This window comes from Camelus bactrianus, chromosome X (assembly GCF_048773025.1).
Source record: "Camelus bactrianus isolate YW-2024 breed Bactrian camel chromosome X, ASM4877302v1, whole genome shotgun sequence".
Lineage (NCBI taxonomy): Eukaryota > Metazoa > Chordata > Mammalia > Artiodactyla > Camelidae > Camelus > Camelus bactrianus.
The window spans coordinates 30,761,868-30,787,152 of NC_133575.1; the positions used below are offsets into that span (position 1 = coordinate 30,761,868).

A 25,285-nucleotide genomic window follows, 5' to 3' on the forward strand; every position below is an offset into this window, starting at 1 on the left:
TCCCACCCCTAACACACACACACACACACACACACACACACAAGCACGCACATGCACACAAGCGCGCGCACACAAAGGGTAGTTCAATTTCATTTGGCGCAGCTACAGCAGCGCTGCTCTTGTACTTTTCATGTTCACAAGTACAGCCCTGGGTCCAGTTGAAAGAGTTTAAACCAACAACAGGAACCAGGGGAGGGGAAGGAAAGAGAAGCCACACATTCTAGATGCCTTTTCATCAAATTCCTTTCTAGGGGCTCCCCGTGATCCTGGATCCTGCCACTGCCCACTACCTGGTGCCCTTCCCAGAACGCTCTGCCTTCCCTGGGCTTCTCGTTTTCCTGGAAACAGTCTGCAAGGGCAGCTGTCACCACCAGGTCCCACAGCCTACCACTCACCAGATCTGCCTCGCAGGTCTGACTCTGCTATTTCTCTGTCTTATTCCCAGTGGTCACCTTGAGTGATCTATACCACATGCTGTCCTGACTAGGCCTACTTGCCAGAGGACTTGGATGAGACCATTCTGTTTGTCCCTCCCAGCTTGCCATCTGAGTAGCCTCTTTGCATCTGTGATTTGTGACTTTCCTGATAAGCAAAGAAATAAAATTAAGCCCCATCTCTCTCTCTCTCTCTCTCTCTCACACACACACACACGCACACGCACACGCACACGGCTGGTTTGGAAAACGAGTATGTGTGGTGTGTGTGCACGTGTGTGTGTGTGTGAGAGAGAGAGAAGTGGGGAAATCAGATGAGTAACTGGGAAGGGATGAATCGGTTAGCTGTCAGGTATAAGAAAATTAAGGCCATTAGCTATTTTCGATTTTTTTTTTCTGTCATGTCAACAAGATTAGCAAGCCAAATGCTCAAGGAGCACGTTTGGGGGAGTTTTGAGTGCTCGGTGAAACTGCAAACCTCTGCTGAGCAAGATTGCCTGGATTTCTCTCCCGCCTGCCCTTTCAGCGGGTAATAATAACGGGAGAATTAGTGAGCAGACAGATGCCGCGCGCACTGGTGCACAGCGCTCGGCATTGTATAATAATGAATATATTCACAGCGGCTGTTTCAATGGTTGTTTCTTAAAATGATAAAGTTAATTTTGCTGGGCCCTTCTTTATTTTTTAAACCTGAGCCTCACAAAAGATGGAAGCTGAAATCACCTCTTATTCTTTTATTCACAATGGTTTCATTATGACGTTTGGAAATACAAACAAAAAAAAAATTGTGTTCTACAGGGAGCTCGGAAACATGCAAAGCCTGGTATGTTCTCCCAGCATCTGGATGTCCAGTGACTGTTGCTTTGTTTTGGTCTTGGTTGGTGTTAAGACAGGTGAATAGGGTCCTTGAGCAGTGGGATTTTATTGTCAGTATTTAGTCAAAATCTGAGTAGAGTTTTACATTTTTTACAGCATGATCTTTGTAAGATGTTATCTGAATAATAATAGCCATAGCAGCTATAATGGTACATTGGATGCCTACGATGTGCATGTCAGCGCACTAGATGCCATTTGGTTACTAATTTAAGAACTCATATAAACCCCACAAGTTAGGTCTTAGGTTGAACCACAAGAAATTGCGGTTTCTGTAGCTCAGAATATCAAATATAGGCAGTGTCATGTGATTCAAATTAATGTTATTTCTCAATTTTATAAAGACACGGTCTCAGAGATGTTGGGTAACTGGTGCAAGGTCAGCCAGCAAGTAAAAGGCAAAACTGAGGTTTGTACCCAGACCAGCAGAACCTGAGGGTTCTTTACCCCAAGCTCACTGCAGCTTGGTTCAGTGGGTGTTAGTATCTCCAGTTACATCCAAGGACATCATAGTTTTGAAAAACAAAATGACCAGGATATATGCCCAGGAAGAGGCGAGGCAAAACTCAAACCCTCTGTCTTAAGGGAACCCATTAATCTTTCCCTTTTTGCAATGAAAACCCAAGAATAGGATAAGCTCCAAGCAGAGCTGTGATGACACAGGAGCTGGCACCTTTCCACTTGACAGTCAGCGACTCGTGTTGCACCTCCTGCACCTAGTTACCACATCCCCCAACACCCCCCCCCAACTCCCATCCTTGTTCAGGGAATTATCCTGAGGTCATCTCCCACATTTCACTCATCGCATGTTCATTTATAAAGCCCCGCTCATTCCTGAACCCCTGAATCCTTGCCACCCTGGAGTGGTGACATTTTAACGGAGGAAGTTTAGGGCACTGTTTAGCTTAGGTCCTCCCAGAAGCAGATCCTAAGACAAAGATTTCAGTGCAAGGAGTTTATTTAAAAGTAAATCCTAGGAAACCCTGATTAGAGGAATGAAGAAGTGATGTGGGGAAAGAAAAGACACCAATACAAAGTGTGTTATTGAGCAAGTGACCTCTGTGGGCTCCCCATTGGAGCTCAGTCCAGCTGGGGACCTTTGGGGGCAATAGCAGAATATGCCCTAGAGTTATCCCAACCAAGAGATGAGGAAGCCGATGTATGCATCCACCAACTCATTGGTTAAGGGCTGCTTCCTAGGGTGTAAATTTCAGTTTGCCTTCTTAGAGTCCCAAACATGCTCCCAGGGCCAGAATCCTTAGCAGGTATTCATTCACTGTAAACACCTACATCCGTAGGAGTGAGTGTCCATCAGCAACATCTGCGATGGGCACCTGAACGTTGTCTTAATTTAAAGGAAAGACTCTGTGACCATTAAACTCAAAAACATCCATAAGTTCAAGGACAGGCAGTTGGGTCAGGACATCCTGAGGCATAAGCCCCAGTGCCATACACGTGGTGCCTGCAAAAGCCACCTATTCCTAACCAAAGTAGGACTTCCAGAATTCCACTCCCTCCTTTTTCCAGATCCATTATCCACAAATGTGAGACTTCTCTGTCATCCACCCTCTCTCTGCTGTGTGAGTAACCACAAAAGCCATGAGTTTTCAGCCCAGGGTCCCTCTTGAGGTCACCTTCATCCTAGTAAAATGAGTAATTCCTTGGGGAGACTGGGAGAAGGCACCTTGCAAGTTTCAGAACTTGATTGGTGGTGGAGTTTTTTCTGTCTCTTCCCGACTTTAATGTGGCTCTAATTCTGACTTCGTTGCAGAGCCGTGAAATCAAATTAGGAAATGGGAGGAGACGAGCAACCCCTTCAAGCACAATCAACTTCTGATGGCTTCCCCAAAGCTCTAATGAATCTGCATAGACCTCCAGTAATATAAGGTGGCTTTTTGTAGCACTTTGTTTTTCTCCCTTTCTAAAGAGAAAATGGGCTAGAGCATAGGTATGCGGGTAGCTAATGCAGTTGGTGTTGGAGAGCCTTGACTTTTTACTGCAGAGTGGGGAAGCCTTGGGGGAGGGTGAGGAAGCTGATTAGAAGGAAGGGAAGGCAGGAGCAGCAGCAGCAACTTCCAACCCCGCTGGTGGGTCTGTTATGTATAAGCTAACGTGTGAGACATTGTGTGGAAACAAAGAGAGGGAAAACATAATCCCTGACCTTGAATGGCTAGCAGGCTGTTTGCTCAGAGCCTTGCAACTCAGAGTGTGAAATAGCAGCATTGCCATCACCAGAGAGCTTATTAGAAATGCAGAATCTCAGGCCCCCCACCCAAGACTTCCTGAATCAGAATCTGAATTTTAACAGGATCCCCCAGGGGATTCAGATGTGCGATAAAGTTTGAGAAGAGCTGGCCCAAGAGATTCCACATCTGATCCTGTCACATCCGTGCTCAGAACTCCATTCTGATCGCATCCTAACTTCCCATCCGCAGCTCTCACCACTCCCTCTCACCCCTGGGAACTCTATACTCCAGTCTCGTGATCACATCACGTCCTTCCATCCCTCCTCATGCTGTTTCCTCCAGCAGCAATGCCCTAACCTTTGTCTCTGCCTATCAAAAATCCTCTTCATCTTCACGCCTAGGTATCTTCTCTGGGAAGCCTGATCCAATCCCCTAATCAGAACACGTCATTACTATTCATTTGCCGCTGCCTGACTTTATTATTGTTAGATGTTTGCATGCAACAGAACGATTTGAAGGATGGGCTTTAGAGCCTGATCACTCTGAGTTTGAAGCCCAGTTCTACCACCTTCTATCTGTGTGTGCAGATTTGATCACTGTTTTTTGTTTTTTGCAACCTCCCTTTGTTAGAATTACACACACAGCCTTTTCTATGTGACTTTGCAGTTTCTCTTACTTGGTTGAGCATAAAATACTTACCTGACCACTGATGTTAGTCTTGCAATGTGGCTTGAATTGGTTAATAGAATATGAGGGAAACAGTGTGTGAGTTCTGAGCCTATTGTGTGTTTCTAGTTGTCTCCTTGTGATTCTACCATCCCATGAGCAGAACATACCCCAGGTTAGCTGTTGGTTCCAAAGGGAATGGAATACACAGGAACAGACTTGAACTCAACCTGCAGCCAAGCCAGGATGACACACATCTTGAAGCAGAGCTTCCCAGGCAGACCCACAGACCCATGCTCAATAAAAATAAGGCTTATTATAGTATGCCACTGTGTTTTGTGGTGGTTGGTTGAACAGCATTATTTGTGGTCCTAGGTAACTGATATATTATGCCTCTCTAAACCTCAATTTTCCCATCTGTATCATGGACAGATAAATATCTACTTCATTTTATTTTCGTGATGATTAAAATGTGATAATGTATGTAAACTGAACTCATAGTAGTGTTTGATAAATAGTAGGTAACTTAACTAATAGTGTTATTATGTCTTCCCACTAGACTGGAGACTTTTTTGGAGTAGGATCTTTGTCTTACCCACCTTTTTATCCTCTCAAATGCCTAATTGGGCTCCTATAAAGCACTCATTCAATGAATAGAATCAAGCATTAATATAGAAAGTTGCTCTTTTGCTTGAGCAGTTCTCACAAATCCTTATTCAGCCTTTAGTGATGAGCCTGAGCTTGTCACAGCAGATGAAAGCTTCAGGATTGAGGGTGTTCTGTTCAAAGCAATGGTTATAGTAGGCCTTGGGGGTATTTTGTTGAGTTTTGTGTGTAGTTAAGGAATCTAATAGTGTTTTGATTTGTTTCTCAATTAGAAATGCTACGCATAGAATTTCATGGAAAAGAAGCATTTCGTCTTCAAAGGAAGTTGTGAGGAATATGGAAACACGGACCCCTCTGCCTTCCAACTTCAAGTGTGAGTCTTACGTGAATTCTTTACTCAGTCTGGAGTTTAACCTCTGAAAAGCTGGCTATGGAGATGGGAGGGAGTGATGACTGGGGCAGGGCCCAGTGGCATCTGTCTCTTTAAGAAACAGACATGAAACCTAATTAGCATAGACTGGTTGCAATTAACATATAAGTCCCAGTTCTGGGAGTTGGAGGAAGGGAAAAGGATAGAGCTAAAACTTAATGGGGTTTTGTTAGACAAAATTAGCTTCCTCAGAACAGCCATAAAAATATCTAAATTATGAGAGCCTCTTGCCATTTGCCATTAACACGAAGGGACATGCTAATATTTTGTGGCGCCATGTCCTAGAAATTAACTGCAGTGAAGGAAGCCCCAGGGGCATCCCCGTGAGCAATAAGGGCATGTCCACTGACTCGACTGTTACCAAACTGCTTGACTAAATGTTTCACAGAAACTTAGACTCTACAAATCACACTTGTCTCAGCCAGTCTTTTTGACAATGGTTCCAGAATTGTAGGGTGACACCTCCATGGATGATATATGGAAAGCTAGAATCTCTTTGTATAGTCTTTGAGTTTGGGTACTATTTTCCTTAAAAGAAGACATTCCTAAGGCTGATTTATAGACATTTGAAGATGCCTCCAATTCTTTCCCTCCCCATCCTTACACTCTTGGAGAAAATCAGCCTATTTGCTTTTTGTATGGTGCCAAACCAACTGGTATGAGTTTCATTGTAGATTCCTCCCATAGTTTTACTATGCCTTCCCTTGAGGGAAAGGGGAAAACCATTATCTTCTATTTTATTCTCCTAAAAGTCACCAACGGTCACCTAAACATACACAGGATTCATTTTTTGTGGTCTTCAGTCTCCTTGACCCCATTTCATTAGAAAGACTTGACCAGTCTCCCCTGCTTTGACATCCATACCACTTTTCTCTGAGGCTTTCGCTCTGCTCTTGCTCTTTTAGTGGGTCCCCTTTCTCCTTTCACATCTACAGGCACTGCCCATGACTCCTGGCCTCCGTCCTAGGGTCTTCTTTTACTATCCTCTTTGAAGATGAATTATTCATCATTTGCTGGTATCCACCTTCACTTATAGGCTAGTGTCACTCAAATCTGAAACCTAGGCCCAACTATTTAGCCCTATGTTTCAAACTTTCAGCAGGATATCCACATTTGGAGTTCCTACTTTCACTCCCAATTCAGTGTGCCCAAACCCCAGTCCATTATCCTCTCCTATTTTCTGAAGGTGCTCATCATTTCCTCCCTACCCCTCATCTGCCTCTTTACAGCTCTGGAAAGTACATCCTATATACTTATCATTCTCATTCTCCTCCACAGCTGACTGGATCAGGACCCATAAACACCTGACCCAGGAGCTCATCTGTTAGGTGGCCCACAGCCTGTCAGATCCTCACTCTCAAGAATTTGAACTCAATTGAGAACAAGAGCATCCTGGAATTGCTCAGTGGAGTGAAGAGCCATAAAATCTGGCTATTGAGATCTCCAAGCTTAGCCTCTTTCTTGCCCTTTCTAAGGCTTGGGTGGTCAACTTCCCCTTGCATTCTGAAGGACACCCTGATTCTTCCAACAAGTTACAATTCTAAGTGAGTCCTAACAATTTTTTGGCAGCCATGAAATTTCTGACTGAATCACACATGATTTGCCTGCCCTTCCCAACTTCCCTTTCTGTATCTTGAAACTATTATTCTCCCATGTTTCAAAAGGATAAACTTTGGAGGCATCTCTGAAGTCATCCTTTGCTACTTTATAGCTGATCTGTCTTAATGACTTTCTATTCCTTCCTCTGAAATACCCTTGAGATTTTAGATCCTCACTTATCCAAGCTCTGATCACCTTCAAGCTGGGCTTCTCCACTCTAAGCTCTACCTTTTCAATCTATCCTTCATTTCTTCTTAAAATACTGCTCTCGTCAAAGTATCCCTCTGCCAGAGAACCTCTGTGGGCTCTTGATTGCCTTTTGCTCCTCCTGATGTTCAGGACCTCCATTTATCTTGACCACCCAATTTATTTTAGTCCCTTTCAAGTCCATTTATCCTACATACAAACTTGGCTATTCCCCAATGTTTCAGCTTTAGTTGCATAACAAGCCATTCCGAAATTTAGTGATTTAAAACAGTACCTATTTTATTTAGCTCTTGATTCTGTGGGTTGGCTAGGTATGGCTTCTGGTCTGAAGTGGTTTGACTGGTCTCTGCTGGGCTTGCTCATGCATCTGGGGTCAGCTGGTGAGTTGACTGGAGTTTGGATGATCAAGAATAATCTCCCTTTTAAGTCTGGAGGTGGCAGACTGTTGGCTACGGTGCCCCAGTTCTCCTCCATGTAGCCTCTCCAGTAGGTTAGTTCAAGCTCATTCACGTGGTGTTCTAACGATCCCAAGCACGGCAAGAGGACAAGCCCCAAGGGGTAAGTCCTTTTTTAACCTCTGCCTATGTCTCATTTGTTAATGAGCCCATTGGCTAAAGCCAGTCACGTAGATTGAAGAAGGGAAATAGACCCCATCTTTTGATGGGAGGAGCTGCAATGTCACATTGCAGGGAAGTGAACGCAGAGAGGCAAATAATTTGTAAGCATTTTTATAATCCACCATCCTCAGCATGAACAGGGAGTAAGTCTCATTAGTATTCTCTTCTTGTCCGTTCTGTCATGGGAGTATCCTCCCTCTCTGCGCGTTCCCCTTAATTCAGATTCTTCTTCCCAAAGGTTAGGGACAACTTGCCTCCTCTTTGAACTCTGCTCTAAGGATCCCCAAACAACCAGCTCTCCACCATTTCTGATCTCTGCCCCCTCCCTTACTTTTTGTTATTTTCTGATCATTTCTTGAACTCATGTCTGCCTTTTGAATTGGAATACAAATTAACCAAGGATGACTTTTCATATCTTTATTATGAAATATATATGTATAGTTTTCACATATCTTTACTTTCATGTCTAGTACTGGGCCTAGCATCTGGGAGGTGCCAAATAATACTTGTTGGTTATTTGCTATCAAGGAATAGCTCAGGATTTTCCTCAAAGCCATTTTTCTCTTAAATTCATTTAAGTTAAAAAAAAAAATAACTGTATGCCCCTAGCATTCTGAAGGAGGCGGTAGGGAAAATTCAGATGGTGTAATGATTTCAGCTTTCCGACCAGGTGAGAATCACAGCTCCAGTCCGAATGCGCCTCCTAACTGTGGGCTCCGAATGGACAAGAAGAAATCTTGTGGGCCTCCTCAGATAGTTTTCTTCAACCCTCAGGCCTCACAACCCACGCTTCAAGGCCCTTAGTTGTCACTCTGTAGGCTCAATGCCATACTGCATGGCTGGCAATCAATGTCTTTCTCACTCATGGCTTGCCTGTTGAGAGAATCCCAAGAAAAATACCATCTTCCGGGCCTCACCAAGGATAGTTTGGGGACCACAATCTGGAAATACCCTTTGCCTGTGGGCTGTAATTTTCCCTGGCCTCCTGCTCTGTTAGGGCTTTATTTTTTGTGTTTGCAGGGAACCTCCACAGACAGGTTGGCATAGAACCTGCCTCCTGAAGGCCTCTGTTCCAGTCATTTCTCTCATTGCTTAGATCCCCTTTGCCTCCCATACTGGCTGATCCAGGGCCCCGTTTTCCTAATTTGTTTGATCCTGGAATATGTTGTCTGTCTCTTGGGTTGCACGTCAGGCTGACTCTCAGAAATACCTTCTGAAATCTGATAGGTGTCCCTTCTCTCATTTCCCTTTCTGAGAACTTGAAAATGAATCCAGGAAACCCTAGTCATATTTAGCCACTGATTTTGTTTATAGCGCTCTCAAAAATAAAAACATCAAACACCAAAACAAGGCTTAACTTCTAGACCATTGGGGTGATGGGAAATGATGGCTCAAGCTCAAAGATGCTCTGCTGTTTGTGATCCTGACACTGCGTTTTTACACTGAGGGCTCTTTCTGGTGATATAAGAAATTATGTGCCTCTGGAAAGATGGAGAAGGGTGGATAAGGAAAGTGCATGCACATGCGTGCTCACGTTTCTGTGTGTGTCAGTGTGTATGTGTGTGTAAAGAACAGCAGGTTTCCCAGTCTGAGAAATTTTTCGGCTGTGGGACGAGATTTGCTTGCCCTTCTGTGTTGCAGAGACTCAGTATGTTTGCAGCACGTCGTTGGGGTGCCTGCATCTCAAATCACTGGCTCTGTGCAGCCTTGATGAGGCGCCCGATTTACATATTCTCAATTTAATCTAAAGTAGGTACTAATTGATTACTGCTGAATGTCTGCACGCTCTGATTATCTGTTCAGATCCTGAGGGGGGTGGGGGACTAGCAAGGAATCTTTCTTCTTTGAGTAGGATTTGGTTTTCTCTGATCCAAGGAGCACGTATTTGCTAAGCCTGGAGGCCCAGCAAACCCCCATAGCCTTTCCCCACATTTACCCCCAATTGTTGGAACCACCAGTTCCAACACTTTTTTTTTTATGTTGTAGAATAAACTATTCTCTATCAAGTTATTTAGCATTTATCAAACAAATATTTTAGAAATGTCTCCCAAGTATATGTTATTGTCATCTCCATAAAGGTGGGATTCTGTCTGGCTTGAGAGTATAGATTCTGAGCCAAAACCAGGCTGTCAGTCACTAGCTGTGTGACTTTGGGCAAGTTGCTTAACTTCTCTGTGCCTCAGTTTAGCTGCCTGTATATAAATGGGATTAATAGCAGCCCCAACTCACAGGGTTGTCATGAAGATGAAAAGAGTGCATCCATGTAAATCACCTAGCACAGCATCAATCCGCTGTGTAGTGCTGCTTCTTCACAGCTCTGTGGATGGTTTGCTGGGGGAGGCAAGGATCTTGATTAAAGTTCCCTTGAGGAATTTTAGGGTCTTCATTCATTTTTGCCTTATCTGTCCTGCATCATCTCAGGTATCAACAATGACAGGGAGCAGGTATAAGAAAATATAGATCTTGCTACGGGGGTGTTGTGAGCCAAAAGCCTTCTGAAAAGGCTTTTCCTGTCAGTCAGGGTAAGGAGTAGGAAGGAGGAAGGGGAAGCTAAGGGTGGGAGGTCAGTGAACATTCACTGGACACCTTCTGTATGTCAGGCTCCATGTTGGTACTGGTGACACAAACATGAAAGCTATGGCCTCCTCCCTGAAGGACTGAGTGGCACTGCTCCAACAGCTATAGTACAGCATGTTTCCTCTGTTATTGCTCCTCAGGCATTTATTTTAGGTTTCATCCCTGCAGCTGAATTGCTGGTCTGTTTTTTTTTTCCTTGTTATTGATGTGTAACATACACACAGAAGAAATGCATGAGTCGTAAGTGCACAGCTCAGTGAGTCATCACAGAGTGAACACACTGTGCAAGCAGCACCCAGATCAAGAGAAGGAACGTGACCGGCCCTCAGAAGCCCCCCTCCTGCCTGTGCTCCCCTCCAGTCACTACCATCCCCCAATAGGTAATCAGCTTCCTGACTCTGAGTCCCACCCTCAGGTTTCCCAGCTGGGTGCTAGTCCCCGGCCAAGAGAAGCTCGGGAAGCAGGGTGGGGAGATGTTTCAAGATCAGGCGTGATGGGAAATGTCTGGATCATCACGATAATGCTCTAGCCCCTGGTGCCTGTGTGACTCCCCTTAAGACTCCTTTGACTTTTTCAAAGGGAAAACCATTCGTGGCTGCTTCATACCAGAGCCAGCATCAGGCAGAGCAGGGCAGCCTTTCTGTTGGTCCGAGCAAGTCCCCATCCAGAAATATGTTCAGTGAAAGGCCGGGATTTCTCATCCTTGGCCACCCTGGCTCCTGGGATCTCTTCCAAAGCCAGGCATATAAGCAAAAGAAGGCCCCCTGATACCTTGGAAAGCTGACGATTAACCAGGAAATAGCTTAGCAGGGATGAGTGTAGTTAACTCTCTCAGAATTTCCCTCTTGATTCAGAGAATTCAGGGTCTTAAGAGAATGGGAAACAGGAGAGGTAGATTTTGCCAGGGCCATCCAGGACATCACAGTGAGGAGTTCTGATCAGTCGGGGAGGGAGAGGGGGCATTGCCGGGAAAGCACTTGCGGAGAATAGCAGAGTAGTTGTTCCAGTTATCTATTGCTGCATCACAAACCTTTCCAAACTTAGTGAAGTGAAACAACAACCGTTTTATATGTTCAGGGAAGCTGTGGGTCAGAAATTCAGATAGGGCACAGCAGGGGCGCTTGTCTCTGCCTCAGCTGGGAAGACTTGAACTGCAGAAGGCTGGATCGTCTGGAAGCTTCTTCACTACATGTCTGGCACCTGGGCTAGGATGAGATGAAGGTTGGGCTGAGCTGGGACCATAGACAGGTGGTCCACATTGCAGCCTCTCCACGTGGCCTGGGCTTTTCATAGCACAGAGGCTGAGTTTCAAGAAAGAGCATCCCAAAGGCAAGTGTCCCAAGGGCCCCAGGCAGAAGTTGCCTGACTATTTCTGACCTAGCTCAGAAGTCTAAGAAGTTACATGCGTCATTTCCACCACATTCTGCTGGCTACCTGCAAATCACTAAGGTCGGTTCACGTTCAGGGGGAAGGGAATTCGACTCCACGTCCTGATGGGGGAGTGGCGGGTCCTACTGTAGAACTGATTGTGGGATAGGAGCTTTTGTTGCAGCCCGCTTTGGAAAATACTGTCTTCCACTGTAGTTATTAACAGCTGGGACTCTGGAGTATGACCCACCTGGCTTCATTTCCTGGCTCCGACGCATATTAGCTGTGTAACTTCACAAGTTTCTTAACCACTCTGTGCCTCAGCTGCCATGTGAGTGAAATTGAAATAATAATTCTGTCATCATGAGGTTATTGTAAAAATTCAACAATGTGAGCCATGCGTGATGTAAGCAGAATGCCTGACACATTGTAAGTGGTCAGAAATGTCACCTTTAACTGAGACCCAGGGAGGCGATTGCTCAGGATCGGCCTCACCCATGACACCTTTCCTTAGGCTCATCTTAGTGAGAAGGTGAATCACACCAGTCCCATACCAGGCAGTATAGCAGCCCAGAGCCCACTAGCAGTTAACAAGAATTACAGACACTAGCACTAGGGGATAGCACTTTACAGTTTACAAAGCACTTCCATACTCATCCTTCATTTAATCCTCCAGGCAACTCTGTGGGGCACACAGGATTCCCATTTTACAGAGGAGGCTTATCAAGATGTGACTTACCCACGGTCACATAGCTAGTAAATTACAGAGCAAGGCCACCATCCCAGAGTTCCCCTCCAAAGCCCTTGCTCTTATCTTCTCTGAGAATCTCAAGGGCATTGCTAAATTATCAAAAGAAAAATACCGTTTAATTAGAATTTGATTAATTTGAAAGTGCCCTGAAGTCCCACTACAAGTGAGGAGAAAGGAAAGAGGTCAGATTTCCAATAGCTGTGGAATGCCAGAGCCAAAACGAGATGACTGCCACGTGCAAGAGGGGACTGAAAGTTATCACTTGCCTCCAAAGAGCTTAAAGGCATTCCTGAAAAATGTCCCACAATGCTTTTCAAATTTGAGAGCTAATTGCTCAGCCGTACAGCACCTTTTGCTCTGTGAACTCATAATCACCCCTCACTCCCTAAAACCAAGAAGCTAGTGGTGCCCTCTTCCTTCTGTGTTTCCCTTCAGATTTCAGTCCACCCACATCAACATCAAAATGCACAAATTCAGGGAAAGCATTGTAAATCCTGCCTTTCTGGTATTTTCCATTTCTGTGACAGGAGGAAGGATGGTGCTTTCATCCACTTTTGGAAACAAACCAAAACACCCATAAATATTCAAGCTTATAATATTGACTTAAAGCTCAGTTAGAGCCCAGGCGGCAGTCAGCTCCTGATTATCCATGTGTGACTTATCCACAGCTAATTTTAAAACTCAAAATTACTTCCTTCGAACTTGCAGCGCACCCTTGGCCCCCTCTGCGGGGGTTGGCTAGGGGGCGCAGGGAGATGAGGTGGAACTGACGCCCCTGCCTCTGCTCTTGACACAACTCCTGATTAGCTGTGTGACCTTGAGCACATGTCTTTACCTCCTGGGACCGCCTAGGTTTTTCAACTGTAAAATGAGGAAGCTTGGCTTTATGCTTTTTAAGATCCTTTCTCGCTCTAAAATTCCATGAGGGAGCAAAGTAGTCAAAAGAAATGGGAAGATAAGCTTGCGGCAGAGATACAGCATTGAAATCGATAGTCCAAAAGACCCATTTTCTGAACAAGATGGTGTGGCGCTTCAGAACTGCTGAATGGCAGGTCCAAGCCTAGCACCCAAGACTCCAATGGCTATTTCATGAATTCCATGGACGAACACGCAAGATTTTTGTATTTCTCAAATTAAGATTCTCCTCAGTGATCACAGATGGTCAAAGATTCGGCTCTGTCTGAACATGGAAAAGGCTATTTTTGTTTTTTTCAGAATCTTGGCCTTCCCTTCTGATGGAGCCAAGGTGGGGACCCAGAGCTGTGTGTCTGGGGGTCAAGACCACTGCCTACTGCCCCACCCCCAATAAGGCCCAATGGGGGGGATCAGCAGGAAAGCTCCTGGATCCTTTTCCGGTCCCTTCCTCTCCCTCCCACTCCCTGCCATTCCTCCCTGTTTTTTAAGGGAAAAATCTCTGGAATCTTCTTACTCTCTGCCTCAAAGCTCAACCTCCCAGACCCAGGCTCTCTTTATAAGAGGGAGGATAAGCAGTGGAGTGATGGTAGGAAGAGACTTTAAAACAGAGATGAGAGTGGATATGGGATCCCACCACCATGCCCCTTGACCAAACATCACAAGTGTGTGTTCTGTGCCCGGCACCCAGGTGATAAAAGACAGACAGATGCCTGTTCTTCTTGCAATGAGATCTTGGATTCAAGGAAGAGTACAGAGAGACCTATGTGAATATGGTTTTAAGAAAGTATTGTAGATGCCATGAAAGAAAAATGTACAGGACCCAGTGGTGGTGAGAATGGGAGAAGACACAGAGGAGGAAGCAGTCAACCTCATCCAGGGCACGGGGTATCAAGAACTACTGCCTGGAAAAGGTGGTGCTTCATCCTCGAGCTGAAGTGCATTATATCAGCAACATTTTAAATGGTTGTTCAGTCTTCCGGAAGCATGGTAGTGACTCTGTGGTTCAGTCTGTTCAAGGGTGAGGTAATAGTAGGGGGCTGCCCTGCAAACTCAGGGACTTCTTGTATCATTGCTGTGGGACAAGGCCTTCTATGTTCTAAACAACTTGTAAACAATCTTTAGAATACAGAGAGTTCTTTGGATGCATACTGCCCGTGTTGCTCAGAAAGAGACCATCACCTACTTGAACAACACATGGTGTGCAATTGCAAAACCACAATACACTTGACATTGGATGCTTCAAGGCCTGAACAAGTGCTTCCTTGTTTGGGGCCCACGCTTGTCTCTAGCTAGCTGCAGTTTACTTAGGATGAACAACAGATGAAAGAACATCCGTGGTGGAAATTCTGTCACCCAGGAGAAATGTGAGAAGGGCGGCTCCGCCTTGCCTATTTGTAGACTTGTTTATACTCCCTCTGGTGGCTGATTCAGATCTGCATGTTCTGTCCTTTTGGTGTGTGAAGCAACCACACCCTATCTGATTCCAGAAGCCCTGAGCACTGGGATCTGGTCCATGTCCACATGAGCAAACTTATGAAGGTTCAGCAGCTGGTTTTGGTTTCGATTTTAACTAGCTGTTGGTTTTGGTGTTTTGAACCTCATGACATAAATTCATATATCTTATTTTTTGTGTATCTAGCACACAGCTGGTACCATACAGCCTTATAAAACTTCATAGAATCATAGACCTCAAGCTCCTGTCTTAATTAGGTTCTTTTGAGTTTCAAGGAGCAACGGTTGAGTAAGGATACCTCAAGATAGATAATCTCAATGGGATAAGGATCCTTGTGACCAGGAGATGCTCTATGGCTAGGCCCTGAGAAGTGCAGAGAGTTGATGGAAGGCTCTAAAGCCAATGAGTATATAACCCCTAGGAACACGGGTTTGTGGGCTCAACAAACTCCCATCCCATCCCAGTTCCAGTTCCCTCTCTTTAAGGACTTTCTTATCATCTACTACTCCTTACCGCACAGCTTCTGCTTGCTCTGATTTCCTTCTCCCTTATAATGTTGACTTGCAGGGGCCCCCTCTGTCTTCTGTGATTTCTCCCGGAATAATGACCCTTCAGCTTTAGATCCCTTTGCAAATGGATCCTTGCTGTCTTTGAATCAGCCAAAGGCATGGCAACCACTGTAACTGGAGTATACAGTACTCACCTGAAAGGAAACTTTGGACTATCCATCATATGGGAAAATTGGCACCCCTGAGAGCTGATGAGATTTACCTGAAATTATACACATAATCAAGGAGTGGTGGTAGTAGAATGAGACCTCAGTTCTCCTACAGCCTACTGAGGTCGTTTTCACACTAAACTGTGTCGTCTCCTACGTGAGTCTGTGTGGTAGGAATGTTCCCATGCACAGGTGTCTTCTTACTCACCTATTGCGCTTGCAGTTTAGAGACAGGTGGTCTTTTCTGCCTCCTTCTTTCTCCCCACCTCCTGCGTGGGCATCTAATATAGGACCTATACCAGTGGCAGAATGCCACTTAAGAGAAACATACTTAAAATTAGCTCCCTTTAATAGTGTTTGTTTCTATTAGAATTTATGGCTGGTCTATGTGCCAATGATTTCAAAGTCACTAAGTTCAAACTAAGATTGACAGTGAAGTGTCTTGGTTGCCAAGTAAGAGTCATTTGGAAAAGGGGAATTATACAGTGAACCTCAAATGAGAAACGAACTGAATAACGAACTGAATTTTGAGTTGGCGAGGCCAACTAGAATGTAGGTAAGTTGTCAATTGAAATATTTCACCCTTTGTTTCTCTTTGGTTGAAGATATTAGAACATCATTCTGGGGTCATCCAGATTTAGAACTTCAGGTAGTTGCTTTCAGTAGGACAGGCTTGAATTTAGATTTAAAAGTCTACATGACTTATGGTTTTTCCAAGACTCACTAGAAAAGAAACACTAAGGAAATCCTGATATAGCAATCACATTGACACATTCGTTCATACAGCAAGAATGCTGCAGTTAATGCAATGGGATTTTTAAATAGAAGAATAAAGACACTATCATATTCACTATTGGGTTTAGCAGGTTAGCATGACTCAGTGAACCATCCATATAGTCATTTGTTCATTCATTAAACATTTATTAAAAGACTCTTATAACATAAGCACTATGCTGGGGATATTGAAGGTGGATGAGACACTGTTGCCTACAAGAAACTTACTATCTAGTGAGGAATATAGACAAGTAAAGAGAATTATGACACCAGGTCTGAGGAGCTTGGATGTATCAATGACAAAGGAAGCCATGCTAAATTGTCTGGTCCTCCTGTGGTCTGACTGATTTGGCTATAATCCCATCAACCCTCTGATAACACTGTCCAGATGTCATGACTTTGTAAGCAGATGACCCTCATGCCATATGTCTATTTCCTCTGCATGAGAATTTCAGTAATTATGTTATATTCTGTTAAGCCTCATCTCTTGAGATCTGCAAAGTAAGGCACCCCCATGGGCAAGAGAAATGTTCTCTTTTGAATCCTGAGGCCATTCCTAGAGCAGATACCCTGAGAAGGATGAGTCCTCAGACAGGGACCCAGAACTTCAGGAGGAGCCTCAGACAAATGGGAGAAAGCCTCTCTGCTGCCTTATGCTTAGAAGCATCTGGACATCTGAGGTATGATGCTAGGAAGTGGGATTTAGAAATCACAAAACAGCAAAAACTACAAAAAAAGAGCCGTCCAAGAAACATTTCTTCTTCCTGGATCCCCCATGGATGGGAAAAGACAAGTGAGCCTCAGAAAGCAACACGTGCTTTGTAGGCCAGATTGTGCAGCTTCATGGTACTCCCTGCTTAAAGCCCCTTGACCAGCCTCCAGCTCAGTGCTCATCCAAGGATGATCCAGAAGCACCTGCAGCAGATTCCCCTGGGGCGCTGGGTAAACATATAGATTCCTGGACTCCACCTCAGAGCCACGCCTCTGAATCAGAATGGAAAGGGAAGTGGAATTTGCATTTTAGTAACTCCTTAAGTTAGAAATCTCCAGGTCTTGTCAGTGAGGTCTTTGGTGAAGGCTTAAGCCTTAATTTAATATGGCTCAACTGCTCCTGCTCACCAAGAAATGTGTCTTCCAAAATCATACTTGGAGATGCTAGCTTTTGTTATCACCTAGATTTGTGTTTTATTTTATTACTGGACTCTGGCATTCCCAACATCTCCTTCCACAGAATGTCCCTGTATCATACAATTAGTCTAGATCAGGGATTGACAAACTTTTTCTGTAAAGGGTCATGTTGTAAATATTTTCTACACTGTGGGTTATATAGTCTGTCACCACTACTCAACTCTCCTATTGCAGTGCAAAAACAGCCATAGACAACACTTAAACAAACGAGTATGGTTGTGCTCCAATAAAACTTCATTTACAAAAACAGGGGACTGCTAAGATTTGGCCCATGGACCGTAGTTTGCTGACTCCTAGTCTAAGCTGTTAGGCATTTAAACATGTACCACCTTTTAGTATCAACTCATTTTGAAATATTCTGCCTTGTACTAATGAATTAGTTGCAAAGAATGAAACCCACTTGAGTTACCTCAGTGGTTCTCAAACTTGAATGTCTGTCGGAATCCCCTAGAGGGTTTGTTGAAACACAGATTGCTGGGCCCTCTCCCAGAATTTCTGACTTAATAGACTTGGAGTAAGGCCCATGAATTTGAATTTCTAACAAGTTCACAGATGATTCTGGTCTAGGGACTACACTTTGAGAGCCACTGCCTTAAGTAAAGGGGAAGAGGTTATAGAAGGGATTTGTGTAGGAATTAGGAATCTCAGCCATGAGGCCAAGAACACAGGATGAGCTCCCTAGAGGTCCTCCCAGAGACTGGCAAGATCTCTACCACTCTAGGAATTGGGTTATCATAGGGCCTAGTCACCCTTACCATCAGGGCTCTCTCTCCTCTAGATTTCTGTTTCCACTGTGGTAATTATCTAAAACTCAAATATGATCAAGCAACTCCCCTGTCTAGAAGAACCTTCATTTTTATACATGTTCTTAGATAAAGCCCAGACATCTTAACCTGGCTCACAGAGCCTTTTATGACCTTCCTACCCCTCCATTCCTCTATCCTCATTCCCACTATCATCCACTGGTTCACAATAGGGACTCTGGGTTTTCCCCTCCACCACACTCTCCACACTACCATGTATCCCTTGTGCAAACAGCCATATGCCCTGTTGACTGTGAGCTTTATGAGGACTGGGCCTGTGTTTTTCTCATTTTGTCTCCAGTGTCTGGTACATTTGGTATTCAGTAAACATCAGATGAATGAATAAATGAATGGTTTCTTCCTCAGATTTGTTACCAGATACAAGAGAAGAGGTGAACTCAGGGGCACAGTGAAGGGGCTGATGGCCCAGGAATCTTCATAGCAACAACACTTAAAAGTAGAAGGAGGCCACAATGAGATGCCATGTCACATCCACTAGAATGGCTGTAATAAAAAAGACAGATAATAACAAGGGTTGGCAAAGATGTGGAGAAATTGGAACCCTCATACATTGCTGCTACGTAGTCACTTTGGAAAACAGTTTAAAATTTCCTCAAAAATTTAAACATAGAGTTACCGTATGACCCAGTTATTCCACTCCTATGTATATATCCAAGAGACATGAAAACATATGTTCACACAAAAACCTGCACACAAACAATCATAGCACCATTATTCATAAGAGCCAAAAAATGGAAATAACCCAAATATTCATCAGCTGATGAATGGATAAACAAAATGTGGTATATCCATACACAAAAAGGAATGCCACAACATGGATGAACTGCAAAAACATTATGCTAAGTGAAAGAAACCAGTCACAAAGGCTGCATATTATATGATGCCAGTTATATGAAATGTCAAAAATAGTCACATCTATAGAGATAGAAAAATCAGAGATTACCAGACACTGCAGAGAAGGGGTCACTGGGAGCAACTGCTAATGGGTATGGGACTTCTTCTGGAGTGATAAAAACATTCTAAAATTAGATAAGATTGTAGTTACATAAATGTAAATATGTGATAACATGTAAATTATATCTAAGTGAAGCTGTTGTAAAAGTGGAGGGGAAAGTGCTCAGATCCCAGAAAAAAGAGTTGGCTCCACATTCAGAACATGCTACCATATCTATAGTGTTATCCTTTATCAACAAAGTGCAGCACTGGAACAACTTGTGTAACAATAAAAGTCACACTGCATTTATTTATATCCCCACACAGCTTGGAACACAGTGAGTTATAATGAAAATTTTTTGATTTATTGATCTGATAAGAGAAATTCCTAATTTTCTTTTTTTTTCATCAAAAATACTCAATATCTTGAGTATCCAGCACAATTTCACGTACCCCATAACTCAATCTGTTCTTACTGATGAAAATGATGAATTCCCTCAAAATGCTAAAATTGTTTTGTTGAAAAACAAAGCAAAGCATAGTCTAAATTCATTTAGGACATCCATTGAAAGAGGCTTGCATTGTTTACAGATCTGCATCTGCATTGTACACAAAGAGCTTTTATACCAAGGCCAACTGTTAACTGTTTTCCTTCTTTATCGTGGAACCTTTCCTGAATTCATGGCTCTGAGCAAATACAGTTTAGTGCATAAATGTAGACCAGCAAACTCCCTTTATTTTTGTTGATGTTGTATGATGCTGAAATTCCTATTAACTTTTTCTCCCATCAGTGATATTATAGACTAATTCCTATCACTTCTGTAAAGCAAATAAGAAATGGCTTGTGATCAAAAACACTTTACAGAAATAACATAACCAATTCAGAGAAAAGAACAATATTGCCATATGTGGATGGAAGCATGAAAACATTTATATTTGGTGGGGGGGACTAAAGGCTTAATAGAATGAAAAGAAAAGATATAGCAATGTCAATCTAATGTCTGCTTCTGAATCTGAAAAATGATACTAGGATACAAGAGTTAGAAATTGCTCAGTTGATTTTCATTATACGTGGCCTTAGTGGACTCACAAAACCAAACTAGAGCCCACAGCTGGACAGTAGTTTATCGATGGCTTTGGGTCACTTGATCATTTTCCAACTTGATCTCCAGCCCCCGGGGACAGGGGCTGTCTTCTCTGAGGAGTCTTTCCTCTCTCAATCAAAATGATCTTTTCTGGAATTCTATCATTAAAAATTACTATCTTTAAGTCTTTAAGGGTTTCTATACTTTAAGTAGAGTCCCTTATTAAACTAGAAATTGCCTTTGACAGGCTTAGTTGGCAGTCAGTTTGTGCCAAGAGAATTGGAGCTTAGAAATATACAAGACCCCAGTTGACTTTGCATTAGACAGGGCTTTCCTCTCAGACTCCCAAGCTACCCTGACATCCCTTAGATATGTAGCCCCTGCAGGTGGCACTCACAGTGGTGAGAGGGAGTTATTTCTGAGGACCCATCTTGCTGGAATTTCCTCAGTCAGACAGTTGTCACAAGTAATAGATGTGACCTGAGTGCTCTGTGATTTGAATAAGGTGAGGATAAAGAATCCAACCTCCACTGTGTGACTGACTGTGACTTAAGTTTCCACCATTGAAGCCAAGGAAGTGATTAAGACTAGCATCTCTGTAAGTTTGAGTAACAATTTATTAAATCATAATTGGCATTTAAAAGGTAATTAAAAGTCATATATTCAGGTCTGTCATAAACATCTTCATCCCATGCCAAACAAAGAGCAACTTAAACAAAAGTAGTTTATAAGCCTTAAGATTTTATGATTTTTTTCCAGTCTCTCTTCCTATATCTCTCTCACTCAGCTTCAGTCTATCCCCTCCCTCCATGTTTTCTGCATATTTTCTTTCTTCTGGAGGCTGCCGTGGTCATAACTCTTTTTTTTTTTAACCTTCTTCTCCAACTATCCTTCTAGCTTCTCCTCCCTTCCTGTCTTTTTTTTCTTTGCTCATTCTACCTTTGCCTTAAATAACATAATATGCAGCATATGTGTTTAGAAATAGCTGTTTAATTAAGTTTTGTTTCTTTTTCTTAACTTTTGTTTCAGATATTGTGTATTTAAGTTCTCAAATTTTTATGTTTTTTTCATAGTTTTTATCCTAAGATTTTGTCTATTCATTTATTGCAAGCGTATTTTCTTTTAAGTCACTGAGCATAGTTATAATGGCTAGTTTAAAATCCTTCTTTGCTAATACCAATATCTGGGTTGCCTTGAGGTTAGTCTTCATTGATTTTCTTTCCTATTGAGAATGGGTCACATTTTCCTGATTCTTCATAGGTCAAGTAATTTTGTATTATATCTTGGACATTCTGAATGTTATGGGGATTCTGGATTCTGTTATATTCCTCCAAAGAATGTTTCTCTCTTTAAGCAGGCAATTAAATTGGTTGGACTCAAACTGCAAACTCTCTTAGATAGTATCTCAGTATAATTGGTTTTTCCTTAGCTGGGATACTTTTGATCTTCCCTGTGCATGTGGTTCAAGGATGAGCTGGAGATTTGGGCAAAGGATACACACAGAATTTAGACTTTCTCTTCTCTGGATAACTTCTTTCTAGGATTCTACTCTCACACTCTAGTGGCTGTGGATATGAGTTACCCTGAACTCTTCAGGCTGGAAAAACTGGATTTTCTATAAGAGTTTTAGCAGCCCCTTGCAGTGCTGTCTACAACCTAATCTTGGACTAAAAGCTGTTAACGGCAAAAGTTCATTCCATGTTTTCCCCTGCTTTCCAAGGTTGTCTCCCCTCCAGAATTTGCTTACTTTTGCTCACTCTCCAGAGCCCTCGGGTAGCAGGGGTTTTTTGTGTTTTCTTTTAGAGTTTACAGCTGTTATCTATGGGAAGGTTAGTCCAGTAGAAGCTTACTCAGCCATACTGGGAGCAGAGCCAACTTTTCTTGATTTCTAAAATGATATGAGTTCAGTCTTTCCTATATCTTTCTCAAAAAGAATGCTAATTTACATTGCAGTTCAAGCCTTTGATTGATTTTTTGTGGGTCAGTGACCTTCAATAGAGAGACAGTCCTGTAGCCCAATCTAGAGAAAGATGTTACATTAAGCTTCATTTCAACTTATTCAACAAAATTCATTGTCCTCCTGTTATGAGAAAAACCTTGGGTTACCTGTTGTGGTTGTCTAGGGACCATCCTTGAATTTTGTGGGAGGAAGGCAAAACTGACTATCAGAATGATTATATGGCTAAGAGGCAAAAAAAGATCTTCTTATCTTTGAGAAATACTGATTCTGTATCAGGTAATCATTTTACAAATGCTCTCTTGTTTAACCCTCATACCTCTGCCAGGTGGATATTATTGTCCACTTTTTATAGATGAGAAACGTGAGTCTCAAAGGCTGCACAGCTGGTAATTTTCATAGGCTTTTAATTAAAAAATGAGCCAAAGCTAAAAAAAAAAAAAAAAGGTTGCTCATTGTACTGTGTTCTCAAAAATAATATTATTATTAATAATAAAAATAACAACATCCAAATGCCACTTTTCCTCTTAGCAAAAAGGGACTGTGACTCAGTACGGCCCCTGACTTTTGACTGACAAGGTTCCATAAATGCTAAGTATAGTTTTCTATTAAGATTGAAACCTATGAGAAAAAAGCCGTGGGCTGACCCATCTTCAAAGTGTCCGTTTAAGATTATTTTCTGTCAGCCAGGTGGCTAATGGGCTGTGTTAGACAATGGATAGATATTGTATTCTGTCTGAGACCATAGAATTGGAGGAAAAAAGAGCAATTCTGCATTTATTTGGTTTGTCTACTGCCCGGGAGCCCAAGCTGCAGAGAATGTTTATTTCATTTTAACAAATGGACGGCACCTCCCTGTTTTACGCTGGAAGAAAACCTCTGTTCTGGCCTCAGTGTGAACAAGGGCATTGGTGATGGAATATCCAGTGTGAGTCATTGTCCCCTCACTGGGCAAAAATAGTTAAAGCATTCTGGGGCAATTCTAAGGGAAAATGTTCAGTTGATGGTAGGTTTATCTAATACTGGATTTAAAAAAAATATATTGACTGCTTCCTGTTTTACAGAAGGAACTTGCAGACAACAAAAAGTGAGCTCCCTATTGAATTGAATAATGACTCTGCTAAGAGATGAGAACACAAGAAGAGATGTTTAAAGCACAGTTGAAAGAAAGAAGTAATAAGCCTGACTTAGACAATAGGCAGCAGCCTCAGTCTGGGCAGTAGGAGATACTGGGAAAGCACTGATTTTCAACTCCCAACCCACTTAGTCATGGAAGCACTGTGGCCCGTAGGGTTGCATTTCTCCTCCAAGTTCTGCAGCTCACTTGGTTGTTGTTCATTTGACCTTGGGGAAGTAATTTCACCTCTCTGAGCCTCAGTGTATTTACCTATAAAGCAAGGTGGTTGGATTATGTTATCTTTTAGATCCCTTCTAGTTTTAACTTTTAAATACCCAAGAATCTTCTTCTACTTTCTCACCCACTTTCCACTTCATCCTAGAGTCAAGAATTCTACTTCTGGGAAAGCAAAATGGTGTCAGAATAGATGAATTAGTCAAAACTTTTGCATTAGAATGGAAACAAATCAAAATAAAAGCAGGAAAAATACATCTGTCACACCTGAACTTGAAAACAGATGGCAGGTGATAAATGAATAGACTTTGGACTACTCTCTGACTGTAAACTTTCCTACACTTTTATGTGAAACTAACAGTTCACTTTAAATATCTACAATGAGTTCTGACAGAGAAGAGCAGGCAGCTCAAATAATGAAGGTCAGCAACTAATGCCCAAATCCCACTGCTTTAGAATGTGCTCAAAGGCAGCCTCAAATGCATGAAGAGGAACAAACACATTTGTCCCACCCATGACCTTGTCAGTACAGACTGGTCCAGTGGTAGACATGGCTGGAATCCAAAGGTCAAATAGACCCAGAGGGAAGGACACACAATTTGGGGAGATCCCAGCATGACCTTAATGGAATAGATGGAATAAGCAGTTCAGGCTTAAAAGCCTAAAGTGCTGAGATCATGGATTGCTTTTGAACCATTATAGCTTTGAGATGGTTTGGCAGTAAAGGAACTGGACGTACCATAGAAAAGAGGTAAGTTTGTTTGTTTCCCAAGGAAATGGTATTTCTTAGAACACTCTTAGAAGCCAAACCTTTCCTGTCTCAATTTTTTGGCTTTCTAAGGGATAGATGAATCCTCTCTCCAGCCATACAGAGGGAGTGAATGAATCAAACACCACTGACTGAAAGAAACCAAACAGACATGAAAGAAGGAGGAAAAAGAGAAGAAGGAGGAGTAGAAAGAAGAGGGGCAAAGTGAGTTAACCTAGTGATCAAGCATTTATGGGTTTTCAGACATGGCAAACCTTAGTAATAATATTACTGGTCAGACCTGGAGTTATTGGCAGAAAAGCACTCTCTTCAATATGCATGTCTTAATTTTGGTTCTCCCAAAAGCAGACCTTGAGATGAAGGCTGGGATGTAGATCCCATGTAACTCAAATGAGGGAGTGGGAAAAGTAAGGAAAAAAAGGCTAATGAAAGATACATTAATGAATGGGATATCCCTGTGGGCAACTAGAGCTCAAACCCCTAGGAACTCCCTGAGAAACTGTGTAGAAACCTATGTTAGTTTCCTAAGGCTGCTCTAATAAATAACCACAAACTTGATGGGTTAAAACAACAGAGACTTAACTCTCTCATGGTTCTGGAGGCCAGAAGTCTGAAATCAAGGTGTCAGCAGGATGGGTTCCTTGTGAAGTCTCTGAGGAGGAACATGTTCCAGGAGTCCCTCCTGGCTCCTGGTGGTTTGCCAACACTCCTTGGTCTTCCTTGGCTTGTAGACACATCATTCCAGTCTCTGCCTCTGTCTTCATGTCACCTACTCTATTTGTCTTCTCATCTCTTCTTTTAGAAGGTACTTGTCATTAGATTTTTTTTTTCAAGAAAGCAAAGTGAGGATTTACTAAGTGATAGTATGCTCTCCAGGGGAGAGCAGGCAGACTCAGGTGAGTAGCTGCCCTTGTCATTAGATTTATGGCCAACCTTAATCCAGGACGATTTTGTCTCAAGATCTTTAACCATGTCTGCCAAGAGCCTTTTTCCAAATAAGGTCA

General features: G+C 42.8%; 1 long non-coding RNA gene across 1 annotated transcript in view; it reads left to right on the forward strand.

Moving 5' to 3' along the window:
* LOC123615184 (uncharacterized) overlaps positions 1-25,285 on the forward strand; it is a 309,115-nt gene that overhangs the window by 141,481 nt on the left and 142,349 nt on the right. The window contains exon 6 of the long non-coding RNA XR_012504665.1: positions 5,038-5,138. This is a non-coding gene — a long non-coding RNA (uncharacterized LOC123615184). The remainder of the gene's footprint in view (positions 1-5,037; positions 5,139-25,285) is intronic.